The sequence below is a fragment of the Gouania willdenowi genome, chromosome 9 (genome assembly GCF_900634775.1).
Source record: "Gouania willdenowi chromosome 9, fGouWil2.1, whole genome shotgun sequence".
NCBI lineage: Eukaryota > Metazoa > Chordata > Actinopteri > Blenniiformes > Gobiesocidae > Gouania > Gouania willdenowi.
The window spans coordinates 13,933,984-13,946,383 of record NC_041052.1 but is presented as its reverse complement, the minus strand read 5'-3'; the positions used below and the strand labels follow the sequence as shown (position 1 = coordinate 13,946,383).

Below are 12,400 nucleotides of genomic sequence, written 5' to 3'. Positions count from 1 at the left end.
CCGAGCTTCACTGGTAGTTTAAAGCAAGTGTTTTCGCTTTTGTCTGCTGAGCATCTGAACCTGATGAATAGTCGTCATCACAGTTGGCGTGGGTCGTCTTTAAGTGCCGTCGGACATTGTCGATTTTCCTTTGAATGTGCCATGCTTTCTGTTTATCTGAAGCGCCTTTCCATAATATGCAACAGACCCTTCTCATGGTGCTGTAAGCAGCAGTGCCAGAAAACGTCACAAAGTGCCGCAAACTATCACAGAGTGCCGTGAAGTGCCGCAAAGTGCCGTAAAGTGTTGCAAAGCCGCGTGTGTACAGTTTTATGGGGACATTAAACAATTCATTCACTAACTATGGATAGATGGGCCATGAGCCGGTTGAGTTTTATGAGTGGGCCGGTTTTGGCCCGCGGGCTGCCAGTTGAATAGCCCTGCCCTAGAGGTTCGCAAGTACCAAGTAGACACCTCCCTCCCTGATCCATCCTTGATGTCGATTGACAAGTGGTGGAGTGGAGTCTAGACAATTGGGAAATAACTTGCCTTGTCCAAGATGGTCCTCCCGACTGTTCTTACATGCTTTCACATGTTGAGGGACCTAGTGGGAGACAACATAAACCAATGAAGCACAAAGATGGACACTAAAACCTGCCATCCAATGTTTGAATTTGGCTTGAAGGCAAGAAACATTACTTCCCTACAGTACTGACCTGAACATCATAAAGAACCTAAGGAGCATTGCCAAGAGAAAGATGAGAGACATGAGATCGAACAATGCAGAAGAGCTGCAGGTCACTATTGAAGCATCCTGGGCTTCCAGAACACCTCAGCAGTGCCACAGGCTGATAGCATCCATGCCATGCCACATTGAGGCAGTAATTAATGGAAAATGCGCCCAAACCAAGTACTGAGGACATATGCATAACAATAGCTTTCAGAGGGCCAACATGTTTGTATTTAAAATGATTAATTTCATGTTCTGAGCTACGGTGGGGCACTGGTTAGCACATCTGCTTCACAGCAAGAGAGTCCTCGGTTCAAGCCCTGAAATGAACATTTAATGCAGAGGGGACCCAAATATCACCTCTGCAACAGTGTTTGTCCTGACAAAAGGACAAACAATGTGTAAGTAATGAGTCTATATACAGTAATATATTAGTTTATATTATATTCCAATTTTTCGAGTTTCACCACAAGCTCTATATAACACCACTATAAGGAACAATAACCCATCATATTCTGGAGTCTTGAATAAATAAATAATAACACTGCAAATTGCTTACTTGCTCCAAAGGAGAAAACTGGAGCAAGATTTAAGATTTAACAGTATTTATTTTTCACTCACCCATACAAGTAAAACAATGACTGGACATAAAAGGCCTGTACTACGCAGCTGGATAATTATATCTGGGAAATGTCACCGAACCAAACATTCACTGTCATAGAGCAGCTGCACTACAAAGCAGGTTATAAACAACTTAACCCAGGTTTTTCCAACCTGGATCAGTGCACGCTCACATTAAAAATGGGTGAAGATAGCAACGTCTGACCAATCACAATCATAAAGAAACCATGCATACTTCACAATTGAGGAATAATTATTTGATAATACAAAGAATTGAAATCCATAATTCCGACAGTGTAAATAAAGTTTATTTTTCTTTTAAAAGATGACGTAAGTCATTATAAACTAAACCTGCCTTTACTTTTTAAAAATAATTATTATGTTTAGATTAATAATGTAAGCACGTTGATCTGCAGTGTGGCAACCTTTGATGAAAGTATCAAACAGAACAAGCAAAATGACTCCAAAAATAACACAAAATGATTAAAAACTGACAAAACTACAAAGACAAAACCCTTTCCCCCTCTTTATTAATGCTCAGATTGGCCATTATTCTGACTGCTGACATAAATGTTGATAATGTGGCCCTCAGATCAGATACAATCACATTTTTGTGGCCCCCGTTGTAATAGTGTTGCCCATCCCTGGTGTAGAGTCTTTGTCAACACTTATTATTAATATTATCTGCCTCCTTATTCTTCTCTTTCACTGACAACAGACCAGCATAAGCTGACAGCAGCAGCTACTGTGAGGGACCACCTGAAGCAGCAGCATCGTCGCAATCATCTCTGTAATTTTCCAGCTCTCCTGTGTTGCAAGAGCTTTTCTTTTCATAGTTTCTGTCTCACTCCTCTTTGCCACCATCGGTTGCTCCTCGTCATTAAGATGACTAGCACAGTGCCCGTTGAAAGTATGTATTCATATAGTCGGAGCTTAAGTAGAGTTGTCAATTATGGCCAATTTAGTTTGATGGTTGGATGTACAAAGAGGTCTACATACTCTGTACTCTGTAGTGTTATAAAAGAAAATAACATGTGCGATTTCACTGGTTTAATTATATGGGACATGCGCTTAAAAAATGTGTTTAGTTTTTTTTTACTGATTTTTATATTTTTTTGTTTGGTGTATTTTTCTGTAATGTATGTTTTTTTGTTGTTGTGTTTTTGTGCATTTTTGTATAATTAGTGTTTTGTGTTGCCATTGTAGTGTGATTCTGGAGTTATTTTGTGTATTTTTGTATTTTTTTTGGTGTAGTTTTGCGCACTCATGAATATGCATAAGTAAGCCGCAAATCAGCCTCTTTGTGTAGAGTTCATCAGAAAGTGACTTTTCAGAGGCTAAAACTCTGGAAAACAGGTGAGTTGGGGGAAAATAAACCTCAAATACTATGTTTTTGGGGTTCTTGGAGCAAATGGAGATGAGTGAAAAACAGCATGACATGGGACCTTTAAACTACCTTCCTCTCTCTCACTCGTGTGCCTGCAGTCCGTCTGCTTGGCTGTGTGTGCAGCACCGATTGGCTCTGGTCGCACACGTGACTCTAGCTCGCCACTGTGATTGGCTCTGGCACGCACTGGAGCGAAGCTGTGCAGTGAAATAGATATACAGTAGATGTAGCGCTAGCGCCCCCTCACACTGAGAACTGAATAGGTTTCACTTCTAGGTGAATATAAATGTGCCGTCCGGGCGAAATAAAATTAAAATAAACATTTTGAAATGACCAAATTAATCCAAAATAACAAATGTACACACTCGGGGTATTTGGAAACCATTGACAAACTGTCAGGTCAAACAGACACCGTGTCAGGCAGACATTCCCTCCACAAACGCACATGCACATACACGTACACACACGCACGCAGACCTTCTTTGCATTATAGATAGATTGGATGAGGGGGGCTAGAACATGTGTGGGTGGGACTCCTGGGCCTCTGTAGCCTCTAGTAGGGCCTTTGGACCAGGTAGTCTTGACAGACAAGGGCCAATCAATCATTATCTCTGTAGTGTTGTTCCTGCAATTTTGCCGGGCCGGCCCGGCCCGGAGGAGTTAACGTATTTATGGCGTCTAAAATATTGAAATAATATTGGCCCATTGGTAACTCACTCACTGCCATTGACGTAAAAATACATCATTTCAAATCCATACGCTCGCTGCCATTGACGTAATTTTACGTCAATTGTGTTTTCCCACGTTGGTTGCTAGGAAACACTCTGGCGGAGGTCTAAGAGTCTGAAAGAAAAACAACACCCTGATAGAATCGTGAACTGCTCTCCTCTCTTTTCTCTGCTTTGTTTTCAAATAGAGCAGCTGATCAGCAACTGATATAACAAAGTAATACACAATTGTTTTCAAAGACTACATACAATGCTGCTATAAGTATCTGACAGTCAGAGGTGAAAGTAATGGATCACAAGTACTCATGTTTCTGTAATTGAGTTGCTTATATGGTACCTGTATTTTTTTGAGTATATTTCTAAATCAATAATTTTACTTGTACTTAAGTATGTTTATTTTTAAAAGAAGTAATTAGTTACATTTCTACACCCAACAGTTTCTGAGTAAATTATTATTTTTGGTTTTAAAATGATGAACAGACATTGTGAAACGACATAAAATTAAATGACCAAATGCATCACATCATAGCCGACCAATCAGATTAAATGTAATGCAAGGTGCCAAAGCAGCATTGAATGAAGGTTATTTTCTCAGAACGTTTATTAGTTCTTATTATTTTATATAAGATTTATTATTATTATTTATTTTTGCTATTATTATTAGATATTTTTATTATTATTATTATTACTAATCAGTTATTTCAGCTGATTTTTTTTTCTTTAATTTTGAATTGAATTCAAAATGTACAATTATTTTGAAAAAATAAATGTGGGGGGTGAAAGTAACTAGTAACTTTTACATTGACTACTATTTATTGAGCTACATTTTACTTGTACTTGAGTATTTTATATATGACTTATTTGTACTTGTGTACAAATTTAATCAAGTAACAGTATTTCTACTTGAGTAGGATACTGTATATCAGTTCTCTTTACACCTCTGCTGACAGTACCATAAATATTTACCAATTAACTGTGGTGAGAAGAAAGCAAAGGCTTTATATTTACTTCTATGCACACCATCCACAGAAACGTGTCACGGTCGATCAATATTTGATTTTCAAAGAACCGCACATTTTTCTGATGAAAAATAACAATGCAGATTCTGCCGTTTAACAGCCTTGATTTCCACGGCATCAACACTGCAAGCCTTTGCTGTAAAATTGGATGGAAATTTTAACAGTAATATACTGTATTTTTGTATATTACTGTAAAACACAATGGGAAATGTGAGAAAAATTAATAAATGAAAGAATTTTCACACTGTATTGTAATTTACCACAGTTTTTCTTTAAACAGCATTTGCGTTTCATCATCCTGCCAGCCAGCAAGTTTTACTTGACAACTTCAACTCTACAATGTCTCCCACCTGGATACTTAACAATGTCATGTGGAAATTAAATTCAATGCCTTCTGTGGTGGAATTTCCTATTATTTATGTTGCAATAGCTAGCAAGAATTTGTACATGTAGCAGCCGTTTTCATGTGGATAATTCCAATATTATTTACTAATTGAGAATATTGACACAATAAATCAGTGTCAATTAATGGATACTTTTAATTAAAGGCATCCATGCAAAAAGTTCTCCACGCATTATCCTGCAGTTAATGAGAAAATTGTAATTTACTGGTGCACTATATTGACTGCGCATTGAGACAAAAAACACTGTTGAGCTTGATTTTCAACCAGAATCAGAATCAGAATCAGAATCAGAAATGTTTTATTTGCCATGTACAGTTTTGAGGACAGTACAAGGAATTTGACTTGGTGGTTGGTGCACAAAACAAGCAACAAAAAGAAACAAAAGAAATAAAAACAACACAACATAGAACAACCCAGCAACAATAATAATAATAATAATAATGATAAATATAAAGGATGAGGGATAAATAAAGGATAGATAGAGAATAAATGATAAAATGATAAATCAATCAGCATTGATAATGTTAGTAGGTCACAGCCAGGTCACAGCCAAAATCAAGGTAATATCACTACGCACATGTAAATACGGAGGACAGTAAGCGTTGCAGCTTTACCTGATAATGGCGATCAAGTGCGATTAACACCCGTGAAGTGCATTCTCCATGTCGGAAAAGATGGTGGGTAAGGTCCGCAGCCCTTCACCGAAGTCTGAAGAATGGCTCGAACACTACGGTGCTAGCTATTGCTAATCAACATGTTGGACAAACCGGTCTCTGATGTCCCAACAAACTACGGGTTTCACCCGGCCTGCTATCGGTGTTTTATAGACAAAAATGATTGGCTTGTGAACTAAAGTGTCAAGATAAAACAGAAGGGTTGAAAAGACTTGTAACCCCTGTTGAAGGATCTGAAGCTGTTTCGCCAAAGATGCCGCGTTCCAAGTACAGATGGATGGAAGTTACTCTTACCATAACAATCCATCACGTTCTGCATGTTCTCCCTAAAAGCAGGTATGTTTACTCACTTTTATTCATTTATTTCGAATATGCAAATAGTACAAGGCTTCCTGGTTGCTTTTTAACAAATTATTTGCACAGCATAATATAGAAATGAAGATTTTCAAGAAGCAAAATAATAATGAAGCATAGAAAAAAATACATTAATGACATACTCGGAAAAGGAGTGAGAAGAAGCATAGCTTGTTAGCTCTTAAAATATATATATATATAATGTTATGCAAGCTGATACATTGCCAACTGGGTTTAGATGTAGGACTTCTTCGTGAGGCAGCTCAAATGAAACCAGATGGGAGCATTCTGAACGAGTCATTGTATTTGCGATATTATCACGATATCATAAAACACCTGTCTTGTACTGTCCTGTTAAGTTCAGAGAGTGTTTAAGAAGTGCAGTCCACATGTTTACATGTTTCATGAAACGTGACGTCAGTTAGATATGTTGAAGAGCCACAGGTTTGTTTGCTTTATTGTTGTAATCTGTGCTTTCAAATTTACATTTTATATTTATTTAAAGTTTAAATAAATCTGAAATTGTTTATTATGAAACACATTGATTTATTGCTGGTGTGCATTGAAAAATACATGGCATGAGGTTCTTGAAAAAATAATGGCATTTAAATCGCAATATTGAGGAAAAATAGATTATTTTCCAAAATCGTTCAGCCCTAATTCTGAAACATATTCGTGGGCCAGCACTGACCTATGTAAATGTGTTCATTGTGACTAGATTTACTAATGAGTTGTTGTTTGTTTGTCCCCCACAGTACATCACATGGACAGCATGGACAGATCCCTAATGCACCGTGGAGGAAGCTGCACGTTTTACCACATGGGTTACAGCAGTGGCTACACCCGTTTGACTTTTTTTTTTTTTGTTTATGATAAACCTAAGGAAGTAGGTTGTATATTTGTTTTCATTTTTTTGCCCTGGCATTTGTTTACTGTTAAGTTGAAGTGTTGAAAAATTATTTTGAATAAAATTTTGAGGAATAACTGATTTTAAGAGGTCTTTCATATTTCGTAACACACTATTGTTATCGTTGTTTACAAACACAAAAGTGTAATTTATCCGATTAATCGATGAAAAAATAGACGAAATACTCGATAACAAAAATATTTGATAGCTGCAGCACTCAACGTGAGTGTCTCAAAGTGTTTCTTCAGGCAAAACTTCATGCTGGTGAGTTGCTTTTTCCCCAATTTATTCATCTAAATATATGATAAAACAATAGTTATCACTCTACACATTTCACAACAAACCAAAATGTCCCTGACGTCCCACCTTCAAACACAACCTCATTTAACCATCCATGAAAAAGCTACTGAACCTCCCACTTTTCCATAGTAATATATACTTCCTACGGACACTGACCTTGTGAAGACAATGTAAGATAAACTGTAGATAGTGTTTCATGTGAATCTGATAGTGAGGACAGTGATGTTGATATTGAGTGATGTGTATATGATAATAAATGTAATATAGGACATATATATGTAATATGAATAAATAGAAATGAAATCTTGCTTACAATAATCACTCCTGTGAATATGTACATGTCGTGCAGTTACTGCTCGTGTATGCAAATTGACAATTCACCATTAAATGTGTTATTTTGAAAAAGTGTTTTTTTAAATACAATATATTTTGGCTTGATTCTGTTTGTTATTCAGATTTTACCTAAAATATTACCTTTGAATTTGATTACCATAATGAGAAGTAATGGTGATGTTAATGCAACAGGAGAAGTTTTCTTGGTCATTTTATCATGTTTACTCTTCCTAGATAGCAACTTCAGGTATATCTCACATTTCAAACTGGTTTATTTTGTACTTCAAGTGCTTATTCGGCATTTTGGGATTTATTTGATAAACAGGTTTGAAAGTGCAAAATTCCCTATGTTTTCCCTTTTTTCAAAATGGGCACCTTTAACATCTTTTTCTCAAAAACTGCAAGGTTGTGCGCAGAGAACTTTGTATTTCTGATGTAAAATGTAAAAAAATTAGGGTAATAAGTGCCAGCTCTGCGTCAAACACCTATACGCATTCATTAAAACCATGGTTTGAAACAGCAAAATTAATGTGACTCCTTATAGAGCAGTTATGTCAAGTAGCAAAGCTTTTTCCTTACAGATCTAGTCTCAGTATAGTGATGTAGAGTAAACATGTTCAAATGGGTTTTGTGGCTCCAGACAGATGTTTTTGAACAAAACGGCTTATTTGATTAGAAAGGTTGCAGCCCCTTGTTTAAACCTCCTGTCACGCCTCCTCTGCATTTCCAACACCTCCCACTCCCTGTCACTCATTCAGAGTCACATAAACATATGCATATGCTGTTATTAAAACGGAGCAGTGATGAGATTTAAAATGTGGGACAGTTGACAGCACATTGTCAGAGTAGAGATGTTATCTAAACATGACTTATAATATGTTCATGCTTGTTTATACTAGGACCCCTCCTATGCTCTTCCTTCATCACATGATGATCTGAGGGCCAGACTCAGGGAAGCCTTGGTTAGAGTGGAGAGTAGGGGTGTTGAAAAAAATCGATTCGGCACTATATCGCAACATTACGTCGCACAATTCTTGGATCAATTCTAAATCCATCCATATCAATTTTTTTTAAATTAAAAAAAAAAAAATTTCACTGCAGGAGACATTGTAACTGCACAAAGAAGTACTGAAACCTGGGCATGTTGACCAGCTTGTGTTCTTTCAGTAAAATCTAAAAAGAAAGTACTAACTTTCTGCATTTATTTGTTGTTCTAGGCAAATACTTCAGTTAAGTTGCACTAAAGTCAAAGTTGGTTTAAAAGCCACAGGCAGATTGTATGTTATTTTTTTATTTTAAGTTGTTGGCACATGGCACGTTAAAGCCAATGTTTTGAGTGTAAAATATGCCAATAAAATATATTTCATACATAATTTTCTCATGAAGGTGTACAAATTTACAGATTAATTGTTTCTCAAGTCATATATATATATATATATTTAAAAAATTGCAATAATTGCCTTATACTTTAATATCGGGGTGTATCGTATCGTGACCTATGTATTGGAATACAAATCATATCGTCAGATGCCAGGCAATACACACCTCTAGTGGAGAGTCCGGAAAGAGAGAGAAGGAATGCGAAGGACAGAAAGAGGAGGGCAAAGAACACTGTGAGTGGTCTTCAGGAGGATTTCAGGGTGAAGAGCATGATAAATGAAGATTTGAAAGAGCAGCTTTATATTTACTCAGGTAAAACCAGTTGTGTCTGTCTTCCACAAACTGAGGCTGCACCACATTGTCAAACTGAACACTCTTCAGTTGCAGAGTGGCGACACACGTAATAAGCTGTGCAAGGCTTTTTCAAGGTTTGTATCTTGATGAAAATACATGTTCTACATGTTCATAAATGCACCCGTACAAACATCTGTATGTAAATATTGTCAGCAATCCATGAATCTTCAATATCAGTTAAATGTAGATGTTTGTCCTCTTTATTCAGAAAATCCACCTGTCACATTCATGCTCCAGGATCAAGTCATATATTCTTATAACCAGATTGTTTCCAGGATAAATAATGTTAATATTTTAATATTTATCCACACAATAAGTCTTACATACATTGGTAACTGTAAAAACTCTTAAAAACATTAGAAAAATAAGGTGGTTTAGTGCTTACGTATGTCCTAACCATACAGTATAAGGAGTAAACATTAAAATATAATCATCAAATTCAAAGTGACATACATTGTTTTGACGTCTCCTTGCTTACCAAATATATTAATGTGTGTGTGTGAATGAGCTAATAAAAAATAATAAATCTAATAACTTCGGTCCATTCACTTGCATTAGTTTATAGGGTAGCTTTGCCTTTATCAATATGGTGGCCACGCTGACGAATTGCAGCAACGGACCAACAACACTCAATGAGGAGTCTATGTATTCATGTCTATCGATATGCATTTACAACAAGAAAGACCCATGCATATACAAAACAACAGCATTTCAATAGCTGTCCAATGTAATGTCCTCTATGCATGAAAGGGTCCTAAATCAAACACGAGTATTTCAGAAGTAATATAGAAATCCAGACGAGTGAACTATACTTTGAAATCAAAGACAGGCAATAGAAATTCAAGCAATTACTTTCTACAAGCCAGAACTTTGAAATAAAGGAGAAAGTAGAAGGAGAAACTGATGCTGCACGTCAATCAGACGTACAAACATTTGGATGAAACCACCAAAAAACAACATCCGACCAAGTATTATTAGTTAAGGCAGCTGCTGCCATGAAGATGTTTCTTAGTGTTTATTTTGACTATACGATTTTATCATAGTTTTTGTCAACTAATTTTTTTAAATTGAATTTTTCTTTTTTTAAAAAAAAAAAAAAAAAACAAGTAGAGGAAAATGATAAAACATTGACATTTTTGTTCGACAAATTAAAATGAATATTTAATTTCAACACATGGGACAAAATCCAATCAGAACTCATGTCTGCGTGTTTTTACAAACATTAATAACTTCCCATATTAGGTTGATCAATGGTAATTGAACCTTCGTCGACTAAAATCTTAATCTTACAAAACAAAAAGACAATAAGTAAAATATTCCTGATGACTACATTTTGAATAAAACTAAGTTGTATTTTAGTGAAAAGACTAAAACAAAATCAAAATTTGTTGTCAAAATTAACACTGCTTGAGTATCCAATGTCCAGCTATAGTCCTTTAAGATATAGTCCTTATGATGTCAGAATAATGACCATGTCACAAAGCTCAAACCGTTGAAATATGCTTTCTTCAACATTACAATGAGCTCACTGTTCTCAGGCAATGCAGCAACCATACATTGCTTTTAAAGCTTTTTAATTCTACATCAGCTGATCAATCAATGTAAAAAAATGACAGATTTACCTTTAGTAACGTGGAGTCTACCACAAAAAAAAAAAGTGGTTAAATGTAAGTCAGGAGTTCTTGTTTTAGTGGTGACAATCACCTTTCTATGAAACTGGAGCGTAGATTAATTTCAGATTAGTGACAATTTCCAAACTTTCTAAAGCAGGGGTCACCAACACGGTGGATCCCCGATAGCCCACATGGACCATGTGAGGTGCCCTCGTCACCAATGAGCTTTATCTAAAATCAGATTCACTTTCCAGGATTCAATCAATCAATCAATCAATCAATCTTTATTTGTATAGCGCCAAATCATAACCAATGGTATCTCAAGGCACTTTACAGTAGAGCAGTCTTAAGGACGGACTCTTCCTTTTATGGATACACACATATGCATATATACGTATATACACATACATATGTATCCCACACCCAACATGAATTCATCATGGCGGCAAGGAAAACCTTCTGTTAAGCAGCAGGAACCTTGTGTGGATCCCATTCCTATGATGAACAGCCATCCACGTTATGCTGTTCACTAGAACTCTCAAATATAAATACATATGACAGAAGTAGTTGGTACTTAATGGAGTACAATACTGCTGCACGTGATCAAATTAACCATCTTTAAATGTTTATTTTCACCTCAACATTGTGGCAAACATCTTTAAGTCTTGCATATTTGGTGTATGGATCAGTGGTATGTAAAATATAATACGATATGTAAGATTTTTTTTAAAAACACAAGGTGGATTTTTTGTAAAATATGTCGCGATTGCTACATTTTACAAATGTTGCATGATATTGATTTAGTTGAAAGTTGTTTGTTAGTAGCTAGTAAAATAGGAAGATGATAATGTTCAGTGAAATGTAATGAAAATGAAGCAGTTGCATAAATTAAGATAATTAAAGTGTTGCATGTTAAAACTTAAACATTTCCTAGCTTTTTAGGTTACTGCTAGTCTTCCTTGTTATTTTACCCTCTGATTAAAGTGAAAACGTAAACATTTAGTGTTTTAAGAAGTGCTTTTCTAACAGGTAGCCCTTTAGACTGCTATAAAATAATTGCATAACACTACGAAGTAGCTCACAGCTTCAGAAAGGTTGGTGACCCCTGTTCTAAAGGAAGCTTTAAGCATTAACAACATTCAGTGGTTGGTTTGGCATGCAGACTAAGTCAAAGTGTATTCTCCCACACTCCTGGACCTACCTCTGCGCTACCACGAGCTGCTGCAGACGCACAAAAATCGGTCGGTAAAACGGAAAAACACACCAAAAATCTCCAAGAATCCTCAACAGTTGACGGTGACCGAATGATTCCTCAGTCACTGAGTGGTGACCTTCATCAGCAAACAATCTTTGGCTTTGGGAGAAAGGAGAAGCCCGAAGACGCACAGCGGAGGCAAAGCGCACCGTGGCTGTTACGCACAGACAGTGAGAACCAACCATGAACCAACACGCAGTGAACAGACGTATGGAAGCCCAGAAATAACTGTCATCTCCGATGGATGGAATTAACCCTTACATTTCTGCCTTTGTCTGTGACCATGACATGCATGTAGTAACATATGTATATATGGGGCGCCGATTGTAAAGTTGCGCATGATAAAATAAACTGCAACTTGT

General features: G+C 36.4%; 1 protein-coding gene across 1 annotated transcript in view; it reads right to left on the bottom strand.

Moving 5' to 3' along the window:
• npffr1l2 (neuropeptide FF receptor 1 like 2) overlaps positions 1-12,191 on the bottom strand; it is a 44,762-nt gene extending 32,571 nt beyond the window's left edge. Inside the window, exon 1 of the mRNA XM_028458657.1 lies at positions 11,985-12,191. The gene's annotated coding sequence lies outside the window, so the exon portion shown is untranslated. The remainder of the gene's footprint in view (positions 1-11,984) is intronic.
• Positions 12,192-12,400: the final 209 nt, after the last annotated feature.